Below are 14,612 nucleotides of genomic sequence, written 5' to 3' on the forward strand. Positions count from 1 at the left end.
TGAAATGGGATTGGCTTGATTTTTGGCCTTGATTTGCCTTTTTATCTTGTGAGATTTGGTAACTCTTCTGAGACAAGCTTTCAAGCCACACAGAGCTCTTCTTCAGGTCTTGCTCTGCTTTAGGTCTGGGAGAAAAGTTCTGTGTAGCTGGAAAGCTTGTTTCTCTCACCAACAGAAATTAGTCCAATAAAAGATATTACGTAACCCCCCCCGCCCCCCGTCTCTCTAATATCCTGGGACCAACACAGTTACAACTACACTGCGTACATGTTCAACTTTTAAAAGTTTATTTAAAAAAACACCAAACTTTATTTGATATTATTAAAAACTATGTTTACCAAAAGAACAAGAAAAGATGACAGTTTTAAATTGAAAAATTGAAAATTAGTGTTTCTGATGTGTGGTTGCTGGTGAATATTTGCTTCAGGTTGGGGGGCTTTCTGTAAGTGAGGACTGGCCTGTCTCCCAAGATCTGTGAGAGTGAGGGATCGTCCTTCAGGTTAAGTTGTAGATCCTTGATGATGCACTGGAGAGGTTTTAGTTGGGGGCTGGAGGTGACGGCAAGTGGCGTTCTGTTACTTTCTTTGTTGGGCCTGTCCTGGAGTAGGTGATTTCTGGGTATTCTTCTGGCTCTGTCAATCTGTTTCTTCACTTCAGCAGGTGGGTATTGTAGTTTTAAGAGTGCTTGATAGAAATCTTGTAGGTGTTTGTCTCTGTCTGAGGGTTTGGAGCAAATGCTGTTGTATCTTAGAGCTTGGCTGTAGACAATGGATCGTATGATGTGGTCTGGATGAAAGCTGAAGGCTTCTAGATAAGTATAGCGGTCAGTAGGTTTCCGGTATAGGGTGGTGTTTATGTGACCATCACTTATTAGCACTGTAGTTTCCAGGAAGTGGATCTCTTGTGTGGACTGGTCCAGGCTGAGGTTGATGGTGGGATGGAAATTGTTGAAATCATGGTGGAATTCCTCAGGGGCTTCTTTTCCATGGGTCCAGATGATGAAGATGTCATCAATGTAGTGCAAGTAGAGTAGGGGCATTAGGGGACAAGAGCTGAGGAAGCGTTGTTCTAAGTCAGCCATAAAAATGTTGGCATACTGTGGGGCCATGTGGGTATCCATAGCAGTGCCGCTGACTTGAAGGTATACATTGTCCCCAGATGTGAAATAGTTATGGGTGAGGACAAAGTCACAAAGTTCAGCCATCAGGTTTGCTGTGACATTATTGGGGATACTGTTCCTGACGGCTTGTAGTCCATCATTGTGTGGAATGTTGGTGTAGAGGGCTTCTGCATCCATAGTGGCCAGGATGGTATTTTCTGGAAGATCACCAATTGATTGTAGTTTCCTCAGGAAGTCAGTGGTGTCTCGAAAATAGCTAGGAGTGCTGGTAGTATAGGGCCTGAGGAGAGAGTCTACATAGCTCAGTGATTCTCAAACTTTTGTACTGGTGACCCCTTTCACATAGAAAGCCTCTGAGTGCGACTCCCCTTATAAATTAAAAATACCTTTTAATATATTTAACACTATTATAAATGCTGGAGGCAAAGCGGGGTTTGGGGTGGAGGATGACAGCTCGCGACCCCCCACATAATAACCTCACAGCCCCCTGAGGGGTCCCGACCCCCAGTTTGAGAACTCCTGACATAGCCACACAATCTTGCTGTCAGGGTGCCAATGCCTGAGATGATGGGGCGTCCAGGATTTTCTTTCTTTACAGTTTACAAGTAGAACAGCTTTTGTTTGGGTAGTGTATTTTTGTAGGTATTACTTTAAAAGAAGCTAACGTTATTTTTGAATGGTAGTATATAGCAAACAATTTTATTTCACTAAATCTCTGCAAAATATCCCTTAGATCAGGGGTCGGCAATGTTCGGCATGTGGCTCGCCAGGGTAAGCACCCTAGCGGGCCGGGCCAGTTTATTTACCTGCTGACGCGGCAGGTTCGGCCGATCGTGGCCCCCACTGGCCGCAGTTCGCCGTCCCGGGCCAATTGGGGCGGCGGGAAGCCGCAGCCAGCACATCCCTCGGCCCACGCCACTTTCTGCAGCCCCCATTGGCCCGGGATGGCGAACTGCGGTGAGTGGGGGCCGCGATCGGCCGAACCTGCCGCGTCAGCAGGTAAATAAACTGGCCCGGCCCGCTAGGGTGCTTACCCTGGTGAGCCGCGTGCCGAACATTGCTGACTTCTGCCTTAGATTGTAAAAACAGGTCTTTTTGTTATGTTATAGGGTTTTTCATTTCACTCAAAAATTGACCAATGCTGTTTTTTCATGTTAAAGTTCTAAAAGTTTATTTGTCAAAACTTTACTTGGTTTAACAGGATTTAGATTTTTTAAAGGGTGTGGGGGAGAAATAGCTTTTCTTTCTCTGGTAAAAAGTGTTATCAGCTGTTTTACATACCCCTAGTTTTTTCTGTTAAGTTAGCCCGTGTATATTTTGTATAAAGTGTGTAAATCTAAAGCTTTCTTTAAAGTCTACAAATAATACACTTTTTAGAGCAGTTTTCGTTTAGGTAAAACTTTAAAAAGCAAGTTAATATTCTATTTTAAAAGGCTGATATATTTCTACAAAAACTTGTGTTATGTACAGTGTTGTCGTTTTATCCATTTTTTTAAAGAGATGCTTTTTTTTAAACAGGCCAACAGTCAATAGCCATGCCTCTTGGCACGTTATGATTGACCCAGGAAAATGCAAATCTGTGATGTGTCTAAAGAAGAGCTTCTGATTGGCTCAGCCAAAAGGCCTGTCTTGTCCTAGGCTGTCTTTTCTGGAATTGCTGGCATTTGGCTAGTGACTAAGGAGCTTTTCTCTTCTCTCCGCCATTGGGTCAGGGGCACAGGCTTTTTTCCCTGCCTGTTGTTTTAAAACTTTTCCTGCAGCCCCTCACTTTATTTTCTCTCTCTTTCTGTAACAGGATGAAAAGGTTTTGCTTTTTCTTGGCTGTTTTACAGCCTCTCTCACTTTGGGTCTTATTTAATTCCCTTCCCCTTTTTGCCAAAAATGCATGTTCTAGTGCTCATATTTAATGCCTTTATTTAAAAAGACATAGTTATTTTTCAGCCTTTATTTTAAAATAACCGAAATGCATAAAATGATTTTTTCTAAAAATATCCTTTCTATTACTAATCTTTAATGCCTTTATTTCAAAGACCATACAATAATTGTTCAGATTTTATTTCAAAATAACCTAAATTGCATAAAAAGTATTTTTTCCTCTAAAAATTCCTGTTAACCTATTAATGCCTTAGCACTTTATTCCTCTGTTTACTAAACTTTATTTAAAAGGCCCTGGATGTGTAAAAAGCCTATTTTCTTCTGAAAATAAAATCTCTTTTTCTAACCTTAAAATGAGTCCCATAAGTTAATTGTGTATTGTGTGAAAAATTGCTTCCTCTTGTTTGCATTAAAATTGCTGTTTAGTAATTTCAACAGGTGACCTCTGGTTTTTGTATTGCAGGAAAGAGTAAATAACACTTCTCTATTCACTTTTTCCAGACAATTCATGATTTTATAGACCTCTATCATATCCTCCCTTTTCTCCCGTATCTCTTTTCTAAGCTGAACAGCCCTAATCTTTTTAGTTTCTCCTCTCATGGAAGCCGTTCCAGACCCTTGATTATTTTTGTTGCCCGGCTCTGAACATTTTCCAGTTCCACTATATGTTATGGGAGATGCTGCTACCAGAACTGGACACATTATTCAAGGTGTGGGCGTACCTTGGATTTATATAGTGGCATTATGATATTTTCTGTCTTATTTTCTATCCCTTTTCTAACAGTTCCTAACATTCTGTTAGCCTTTTGACTGCTGCTACTCATTGACCTAAAGTTTTCAGAGAACTATCCATGGTGACTCCAAGATCCTTCTTGAGTGGCAACAGCTAATTTAGAACCTTTCCAATGTGCATTACTTTGCACTTATCAATGTTGAATTTCATCTGCCATTTTGTTGCCCTGTCACCCGGTTTTGTGAGATCCCTTTGTAACTCTTCCCAATCAGCTTTGGACTTAACTATCTTGAATAATTTTGTATCATCTGCAAACTTTGCACCTTCACTGTTCACCCCCTTTTACAGATCATTTATGAAGATGTTGAACATCACAGGTCCCAGTACAGATCCTTGGATAGGGTGACCAAACAGCAAGTGTGAAAAATTGGGTCGGTGGTGGAGGATAATAGGAGCCTATATAAGAAAAAGACCCAAAAATTGGGACTGTCCCTATAAAATCGGGACATCTGGTCACCCTATCCTTGGAGGACCCTGCTGTTTACCTCTCTCCATTGTGAAAACTGTTCATTTATTCCTACCATTTTGTTTTCTATCTTTTAACCAGTTACTGATCCATGAGAGGCCCTTCCCTCTTATCCCATGACTGCTTACCTTGCTTAAGAGCCTTTGGTGAAGGATCTTATCAAAGGCTTTCTAAAAATCCAAGTACGCTATATCCACTGGATCACCTTTAGCCACATACTTGTTGACCTCCTCAAAGAATTCTAATAGATTGGTGAGGCACGATTTCCCTTTACAAAGCCATGTTGACTTTTCGCAATGTATCATGTTTATCTATATTTCTGATAGTTCTTAAAAATTTTATTAAGATGATGTTAAAAAAAATAGTGAACAGAGTTTGAGCATAGAAGTTCTGGTTATCAGGGAATACCATACAGATTATCGAGGATGCAAAGTTTGGTTTAAGATAAAGTGGCATGAGGAATACATAATCTGCAATATCCCTGATTGGGGGTGTTGCGGATTGTGGGGGAGTTAGGGCCCTGCACCCCCGGCTTCCTGCGATTCACCATGACTCTCAGCCAGCCAGTAAAGCAGAAGGTTTATTTGGATGACAGGAATACAGTCCAAGTCAGGTCTTGCAGGCACAGATAACAGGGCCCCCCTCAGTTAGGTCCAGCTTGGGGTCCCAGGGCATGCCAGCCCACCCCCCTTTGGGGGGTCAGAGCCATCTCTGCCTCCCAGCCATCTCTCCAGCCTGCTTCCAGCCCTCTGCTTTTAGCGACCCCTCCCACAGCCTTTGTTCAGTTTCCCGGGCCCCGGAGTCACCTGACCTCCAACCCCCTCCTGGGTTCTCATGTTACAAGCTCAGGTATGTTCCCTCGGGCCGACTCCCATCCTCCGATGCAGACCATCCTAGTCACACTCCCCTGTCAGCATTCCCACACCCCAGCAAGAACAGTCCCAGTTCGTCACAGGGGGTAAAAGATTGATGGGTCAAAGTACAGACATTGAGATATGAGGGTATGAAGTTCATAAAGTGGCTATGTTCGGGTGTGGATAATAATGAGTGGATATGATGATGAGGATGGATTGACCCTCATTTGGTGAGATTTAATGTTCAGGGAGTTTATGGTTCCAGTTCATATGATCCAACGGAGAAGGTCACTTGGTCTCTTTCTCGTAGTGGGAGAACGATGTCACTCTGGCTCACGCCTCCTGGTACTGTCGGTGGCCGGTGATGTGCTCGATGTAGATGTCCCTGGACCAGTTGCTACCAATTTGTCTGGTATTGAAGTTAGGTTGACTAGGCCATAGCTGCCAGGATCACCTCTGGAATCCTTTTTCAAAATCGGCGTTGCATTAGCTATAGGGTGACCAGACAGCAAATGTGAAAAATCAGGACAGGGGGTGGGGGGTAATAGGAGCCTGTATAAGAAAAAGACCCCAAAATCAGGACTGTCCCTATAAAATCAGGACATCTGGTCACCCTAATTAGCTATCCTCCAGCCATCTGGGACAGAGGCTTGTTTCAGCGATAGTTTACTACAGTTATTGCTTCTGCAATTTCATATTTGAGTTCCTTCAGAACTCTTGGGTGATACCATCTGACTTATTACTGTTTAATTTATCAATTTGTTCTAAAACCTTGTCTATTGACATATCAGTGTGGGACAGTACTTCAGATTTTTCACCCCAAAAGAATAGATCTGATGTGGGTAACTCCCCCACAACTTCTGCAGTGAAGACCAATGCAAAGAAATAAGTTAGCTGTTCTGCAATGGCCCTGTCTTCCTTGAATGCTCCTTTAGTATCTTGGTTGTCTATTGGCCCCACTGCCTGTTGGCAGGCTTCTTGCTTCTGATGTATTTAAAAAAATTCTTACTGTTAGTATCTGTGTCTTTAGGAAATTGCTTCTCAAATTCTTTCTCGGCCTGCCTTATTGTACTATTAAACCTAACCTGCCAGAATTTGTGCTCCTTTCTTGTACCCTCACTAGGTTTTGACTTCTAAATTTTAAAGCAGTGTATGTGAGATTTGAATGTGGCTCACTATCTCTGGACTAATCCTCCAGATTAAGAACCCAGAGAATCAAATCACTTTGTGGAGACTAATACGATATTGCCAAATTTAATTAAACGCCTCAGTTGGCTTGAGCTAGAGGAGGGGGAAGAGAAACAAAACCACTTTTGATGTATTTGCTATAATAATATGGTCATTTGTAGCTAAACACACTGCCTTGAAATAGCAATTATATAGCTATTAATAGCTGAAAGAGGCCAAAGCAAAAAGGGGGAAAGAAGTGAGACTATGTGCCACACACACTCAGGGCTTGTCTACACTACAAAAATAAGTCAACCTAATTTACGTTGGCTTGCGGCCGCTGCAGTAATTAGAACACTTGTGCGTGTCTACACGTTGCTCCTTGTATTGATGGTGCGTGTCCTCACCAGTCAGTGTGAAGCATTGCAGGACAGCTTCTGAAAGCCAACAACAGTTGATGTAAGCAATGCAGTGTCTACACCAGGGGTCGGCAACCTATGGCACGCGTGCCAAACACGGCACGCGAGCCGATTTTGAATGGCACGTGGCTGCCTGCCGCGGTTCCGACCCCCAGCCGCACTCAGCCCCCCAGCCCACTGCTCTCCCCTGCTGGGGCAGGAGGCAGAAGCTCCGTCCTGCAGCAGCCAAGCTCCCCCCTCCTTCCCCCAGCCGTTGTGCAGCCTGCTTTCCTGCCCCTCCTCCTCTCCTTCCCTGCGCCAGCCCTTGTAAAGGGAGGGGGAGGAGTGGCAGCATGCTCGCTGCTCTGCAAAAGCCCTGGGGCCCCCGCTCTCCCGGCCAGAGCTCCAGCCGGCGCGCAGCAGCCCCTTGCTAAAGCCGGCCCTGGGTAAAGGAGGCAGAGAAGAGGTAGGGATGGGCCTTGGGGTAGGAGGTGGAACAGGACATATCCCTTCCAGCCCCCTGCCATGAGCCACTCAGGGCAGAGGGCAGGGGGCTGGGAGCACCCCCATGAGCCGAGCACCCCAGCTCTCTGCCCTGAACCTCCCCCACACCCAGCCTTCTGCCCTGCATCTCCACACACCCCCCAGCCCTCTGCCGTCCCCCCCAACACCCAGCCCTATGCCCTGACCCACCCTACCCCCAGCCTTCTGCCCTGCACCTCCCCACACCCCCAGCCCTCTGCCCTGACCTCTGAAGCCCCCCACACCCCCAGCCTTCTGCCCTGCACCCCCCCCATACCCCTCCAGCCCTCTGCCCTGACCTCTGAAGCCGCCACACCCACCCTTCTGGGCAGGGCCGGCTCTAGGCACCAGCAAAACAAGCAGGTGCTTGGGGCAGCACATTTGCAGGGGGCGGCATTCTGGCCATCCTTTTTTTTTTTTTTTTTTTGGTAAACTCACTTCCTCCTCTCGCGCAACGCTGCAGAAGCGGAGAACCCATGGGACCCTGGGAGCTGTAGTTCCTTGCCTAGCTCCCTGCCTATAGAGCCAGCCCTGGAGCAGGGAAAGAATTACATTTCCCAGCAATCCCTTGGCAGCTATCAACAGGAAAGGGAGGGGGAGGGAGTGAGGTAGCTGAGCCATGCTGCAGCTTGCTGTGAATGGAGAGCTGGCTGCTAAAACAGGGTGGCACTGTGAGTGCGGGACAAGTGTGCCCAGCCCAAGGAGTAGAAGGCTTTGCCCCAGATATCCCCCTCAGAAGACTTCCCCAGACTGGATTAGGGATACTGGTGTGACCTCACCTTGCAGCCCCAAAGAAGGAATTGGGTGGTGTCAAAGTTAGACTCAGGACTCATAGTTTGTCAGACCACTCTGTTTTATTAGCACAGCGCTCTGCTAATAACACCCAGATAATGTGAGCCCCCATGCAAAATTCAAACAGTCTTATTTATACAGATAAAAGGGTGAGAACTAAACAAAGGGACAGAGAGAGCAAAATTGTAAAATTTGCATGGGGCACAATATGCATATCCTGCTTCCTTATTAACTTTTATCGATCTAAGGCTAATGCTTCACCAATTGCCCTTAAGTGGGGCAATTCATTAAGCAGTTAATGTCTGCTTTCCTGCCACATGGATTGCAGCATTTCTCATTTCTACTTAAAGGTACATACAGCATTCTTTAATTCATTCTATTTCTTTAATATAATTCATTTCACTTTCACAGTGGACTAAAGGGACAGCGCACCTCTCTATCTGAAGCCTAGCAAGGGAGGTACGTGGATCCCACTAGATTTTAAAATGTAAGGGAGGGGAGGCTCTGCTAGAGGACCTGGGCAGCTTTAGATACAGGAGGATTTCCACTTCTGAGCCATGGAAGCAGAAATTGACTTTTCCTTTCCAGATATAGCTAATATTCAGAAAGGGAATCTAGCACCTGCCTTCCAGATTTGAACACCCTCAAAATTCAGGAGTGCTCAAGCTCCATTTGGGCAGCTGTTACTTCATTTCTCCCAAATCAAATATACTGATCCACTGTACATTGCTGTAGAAAAAGTAGGATAAAATTGAGCAAGCAATGCTTCCCAGTGATTTTTAGGCTGGAATTGCTATTGTCAACAGCCATTGCTTTTTTTTATATATATAGTTTTGTTTAAAAGGAAGACAGTGATTGCATTGGCAAATTCCCTATAGAAACAAAGAGTGGGACAAAAGAATAATAAAGGCACCTCAACTTTTCCTCATTTATGTAGGACAGTCTTATAATATGCATCCAGACATCCTCCAGTCACACAAGCTGAAAACTGTTCCACTTTACTGCCGTTCTGTAACCATATGGGAACCAATCCTGTCTATGTTCTGTGCACATCCAAAATTCCTGCTGAATGACCCCCCCTGGGAGCGAGTTACCAGTGACCCAGGGCTGGGACAGCAGGAGGGTGCAGGTTGTGGGGAGAGCCCAGGGTTGGGGCAGCAAGGAGCGGGGGGGAGCCCAGGGCTGGGGTGGGGGGCAGCCAAAATGTTTTTTGCTTGGGGCCCAAAAAACCTAGAGCCGGTCCTGCTTCTGGGGGTGTGGGGGGCTTTAGAGGTCAGGCCCCACTCAACCCGCTGCTGGTCTAGGTGAACAGAACACCAAGCAGGCAGCGAGCTGAGCAGGCTGGTGGCATAAGATCAGCATTTTAATTTAATTTTAAATTAAGCTTTTTAAATATTTTGAAAACCTTGTTTACTTTACATACAACAATAGTTTAGTTATATAATATATAGACTTATAGAGAGAGATCTTCTAAAAAAAATGTTAAAATGTATTACCGGCAAGCGAAACCTTAAATTAAAGTAAATAAATGAAGACTCGGCACACCGCTTCTGAAAGGTTGCCTACCCCTGGTCTACACTAACACTGCATCGACCTAACTACATCGACATTGATCCTATGCCTCTCATGGAGGTGGACTTATTAAGTCGGTGTAGAGGGCAAGTTACATCAGCAGAAGCGAAATTTTAGTGTAGACACTTAGATAGTTAAGTTGACTTCAGCTGCCTTGCATAGACCTAACTGTGTAGTGTAGACCAGGGCTTATTCAGTCCAAGGCAGATGGCTAAAATTCTTTGATGTCACCCATCTGGGAAGAAGCTTCCTGATTTTCCAAAACACTATTCACTTTTCTTAATTGAGACTCATCATTTCTGTAGCTTGGCCTGAGCCTGTGAAAAATCCACACCCTTGTGAGACATAGCTATCCCGACCAAAGCCGGCTCTAACTTTTTTGCCGCCCCAAGCAAAAAAAAAGAGTGCTGCCCTCCATACTGCCGCCATAACACACCCCCTCAGCACCACGCCGCCTCCCCCCCCCCCCCGGCGCCCCCCCGCCCCCCCCTCCCGACCCCCCCAGCCCCCCGCAGAGTGCCGCCGAACCCCCCCCCCCACGCGAAGTGCTGCGCTGCCGCTATACACACCTCCCGCGGAGTGCCACCGAACCCCCCCAGCCGCCCGCGGAGCACCGCTGAGCGCCGCTGAACACCCCCCCACACCGCGGAGCGCTGCGCCACTGAACCCTCCCACCGCCACACACACCTCCCGCCAAGTGCCGCTAAACACCCCCCCACTCCCGACCCGCGCCGCCGAACCCCCCCCCCCCCCCGCGGAACGCTGCTGCCAAATCCCCCGCCCCAGCCGCCCCCAACGCCGCCCGGCCGAACCCCACCCCCCCAAAAACAAAAAACCCTGAGTGCTCCCCGCCACCCCAAGATTGGCCGCCCCTTACCAGGTGCTGCCCCAAGCACATGCTTGGTCGGCTGGTGCCTGGAGCCAGCCCTGATCCTGACCTAACCCCCAGTACAGACAGCACTATGTTGACAGAAGAATTCTAGGTATTGCCTCTTGGGACGGTGGATTAACTACAGCGATAGGAGAAGCTGACCCCTTGACGTAGGTAGTGTCTACACTGGAGATTACAGTGGCACCGCTGCAGCATGTTAAAGGTAGAATTACCTGGGATATTCCATTTCAGCTGACAGAACCCGCAGCTTCCTGGGGCTTAGCCCCAGCTGGAGAAAATTCTGTTTTTAGCAGGAAATTTCTGTTCCTTTGTTTGACGCAATGAATCTGGAAATGGACCACTCCTGCGTTCTCTGTGTGGAGCTCGCCTCCCCGCTCTCAGAGGCACGAACAGGCTAGAACAATGGAAAGTAGCACTGCCTGCTGGGTGTCGCAGGGGGGTGCAGACCTGGAAACAGCTCCAGCTTCCCCAGGGCTGTGCTGCCCCTTCCCGTTGCTGCATGGAGGCCTCTGCTCCAGCACCCTTTGCCACTGAGCTGGGTCCTGGCATTTATCCATCATAGCCTCGCGGTTTTACTTGCTTGGCGATTTTCCAGCGATTGGGAGTAAGCCCCCCCCCAATGAGAGCTGGTGAGAGGCCTCCACTGCTTGATTTAAATCACCGTATTTTCCACTAATAGACTGAAGAGCTTCTTCAGCTTTATTAACTTTCCCCTCTAATGTGGAGGCCCGAGGAGTGTATGCCTCCCATTTCCCAGCAATACATCCCCTGGGAGCCTTAATGGCCCAGGTGACAGGAGGTGATGGATCCGATCATAATAACACTTGGCTGGCTGGGGACAGAGGCGCCTCAGCAGGAAACGCTTGCCAGGGTCTGTACTGCTGGCGCAATAACAGCAGGTCACCAATACAGACGAGTGGCTTCTGTGCCTTGTTAGAATCCCCAGGCTGCTGGGGCTGCTGGGCCGAGTCTAAGAAATGCTTTGATCAAATAAATCCAAGAGAACTCAAAGCGCAGCTATCCCATGGTGCATCAGTGCATTCCCCTCCCCCAGCAACTAGAGAAAAGAAAACCAAACAGACCCCTCCCTCACCTCTGTCACCCAACCAGAGGAGGCCGAGCAAATAGCAAACTGCTGCCCCAGGCCCATCTGGGGGTTAGATCGTGAGGGGTTGTGCAGAGAGCTGCAGCTGATCAATGGTACGTTTACAGGCCTGTCTGCATCGGAACAATTACAAAATGCAAATATCCAGAACCTCCTCTCTTCTAAATGAGCCTGCCCCACCAGAGGGCAGAGGAGTGTGGGAGTCATGGCCAGTGACTCTTCTCTGGAGGGGAAAGTCTCCAGGCCCTGATGGGGGTCCCCACAGATTGTCCCAACCCTGCTGAGACTCAGATCACTACCATGCTGTCTGGGACATAGTAGGGTGCTGTCAAAAAGGGACTCAGAGCGCTCTGATCTCAGGGTCACCTAAGTCCAGCTTGGGTCCCATCTTACAGCCCATCAAGAGATGTCTGAGAGGAGAGAGGGCATTAGCTCATACAGGTATGAGTCAGGCTTTGTGCTGGGGCATTCACCTTCCTCCGAGCTCAGAGGTTGTTTCACTCTGTGGTGTTGGGAAGAGAGCCCAGCAGTCTCAAATGGTGGCGAACTGCTGGGACTCAGAGATAGGTGTCTCTACTCTGGGTCTGGCTGCACAGCAAGTGAAGGTGTGATGGTTGTGTGGGTAGGTAGACCCAGGCTAGCTAAATGAAGATGTGGCAGCATGGGCTAGCCACCCTACTACGAGCCCACCATGGACCCTGGGTACATACTTGGGTTGCTAGTTCGTGCTGAATCCCGTGCCACCAAATCTTCACTACTGTTGTGCAGGTATGCCTACCTGTGTTACAATTACCCCTTCATTTGCATAGATGTACCCTATGGGAGTGTGGAAGGGATAAATCTACAGGCAACCACTAGAACTGGTAAGATGAGTCAGACTCAAAGTGCCGGAGATGGGTTGGGGAGACCGCGCAGACAGCTGGCGGGAGCCTGGGTCCCTCCACCTGCCTGGGCGGGGAGTCTGGGGAGTGGGGACATGTGCAGGAGGCTGCTTTCAGCCCCCAACGCCACCCCGGGCTCCCAGCCCTGCTCCAGCTTCCGGCTTGGCTGAGGGTGGGGCCTCTGGGAGAAGGGGTGGGGGCGTATAGTATAGTATATAGAGCAGTATAAACAAGTCATTGTCTGTATGGAATTTTAGTTTATACCGACTTTGCTAGTTCTTTTTATGTAGCCTGTTGTAAAACTAGGCAAATATTTAGGTAAGTTGATGTACCCCCTGGAAGACCTGCATACCCCTGGTTCAGAACCACATATCTAATCTAATCCCCTGCCAACATGCAGGATTTAGAATCATAGAATATCAGGGTTGGAAGGGACCTCAGGAGGTCATCTAGTCCAACCCCCTGCTCAAAGCAGGACCAATTCCCAGCTAAATCATCCCAGCCAGGGCTTTGTCAAGCCGGGCCTTAAAAACCTCCAAGGAAGGAGACTCCACCACCTCCCTAGGTAACGCATTCCAGTGCTTCACCACCCTCCTAGTGAAATAGTGTTTCCTAATATCTAACCTAGACCTCCCCCACTGCAACTTGAGACCATTGCTCCTTGTTCTGTCATCTGCCACCACTGAGAACAGCCGAGCTCCATCCTCTTTGGAACCCCCTTCAGGTAGTTGAAGGCTGCTATCAAATCCCCCCTCATTCTTCTCTTCTGGAGACTAAACAATCCCAGTTCCCTCAGCCTCTCCGCATAAGTCATGTGCTCCAGACCCCTAATCATTTTTGTTGCCCTCCACTGGACTCTTTCCAATTTTTTCACATCCTTCTTGTAATGTGGGGCCCAAAACTGGACACAGTACTCCAGATGAGGCCTCACCAATGTCGAATAAAGGGGAACGATCACGTTCCTCGATCTACTGGCAATGCCCCTACTTATACAGCCCAAAATGCCGTTAGCCTTCTTGGCAACAAGAGCACACTGTTGACTCATATCCAGCTTCTCGTCCACTGTGACCCCTAGGTCCTTTTCTGCAGAACTGCTACCTAGCCATTCGGTCCCTAGTCTGTAGCAGTGCATGGGATTCTTCCGTCCTAAGTGAAGGACTCTGCACTTGTCCTTGTTGAACCTCATCAGGTTTTATTTTGGCCCAATCCTCTAATTTGTCTAGGTCCCTCTGTATCCGATCCCTACCCTCTAGTATATCTACCACGTCTCCTAGTTTAGTGTCATCTAGATTTGTTATGTCTAAACCATCCAAGACAGATGGACATCCAGACCCTTTTGAAAACCTCCAGTGAAGGAGCTTCCATGACCTCCCTAGGCAGTCTGTTCCATTGTCCTACTGTTCTTACAGTTAGGAAGTTTTTCCTAAGATTTAATCTAAATCTGCTAAACTGTAGTTTGAACCCACTACCTCTTGTCCTGCCCTCTGTGGCAAGAGAGAGCACTTTTTATCCATCTTTATTATGGCAGCCTTTCAAGTATTTAAAGACTGCTAAAAATGCTCCCTCACACACATCCTTAATCTCTTTTCCAAACTAAACATACCCAGTTCCTTCAGCCTTTGCTCATATGGCTTGTATTCCATCCCTCTGATCATCTTTGTCGCTTGCTCATGGATCCTTTCCAATTTCTCTACATCCTTTTTATACATTGGTGATCAAAACTGGACACAGTACTCCAGCTGAGGCCTAACCAGCGCCAAGTAGAGCAGTACTATCACCTCCCATGACTTGCATCCTATGCCTCTGTTAACGCAACCCAGAATGAATTTGCTTTTTGTGCAACAGCATCACTGTGACATTCCCCATGGTACAATCTGGAATGTCCCCTCAATTCTCCAACCTGGGGTCCCTTTTACACAGCTTCACTGTGACAGCAACCACTCTTGGTCTGCCCACACACAGCCTTCAGCATGTAAATCACTCCTATGTTGTAGGACTGCTATAACCAGCCACCCATGAATTACACTGCAGAGCAATACTAGCAAACTCCCAGTTCCAGAAATGTGCATCTTGTATTGCCCAGCAGCCTCCTGGACAATACAAGCTCATATAAAGTCCGTCATTTCATTAATAGAAAATGATATGCACAAATCTTGTTATCGCAAATGAAGTTTC

Source organism: Trachemys scripta, chromosome 24 (genome assembly GCF_013100865.1).
Source record: "Trachemys scripta elegans isolate TJP31775 chromosome 24, CAS_Tse_1.0, whole genome shotgun sequence".
NCBI lineage: Eukaryota > Metazoa > Chordata > Testudines > Emydidae > Trachemys > Trachemys scripta.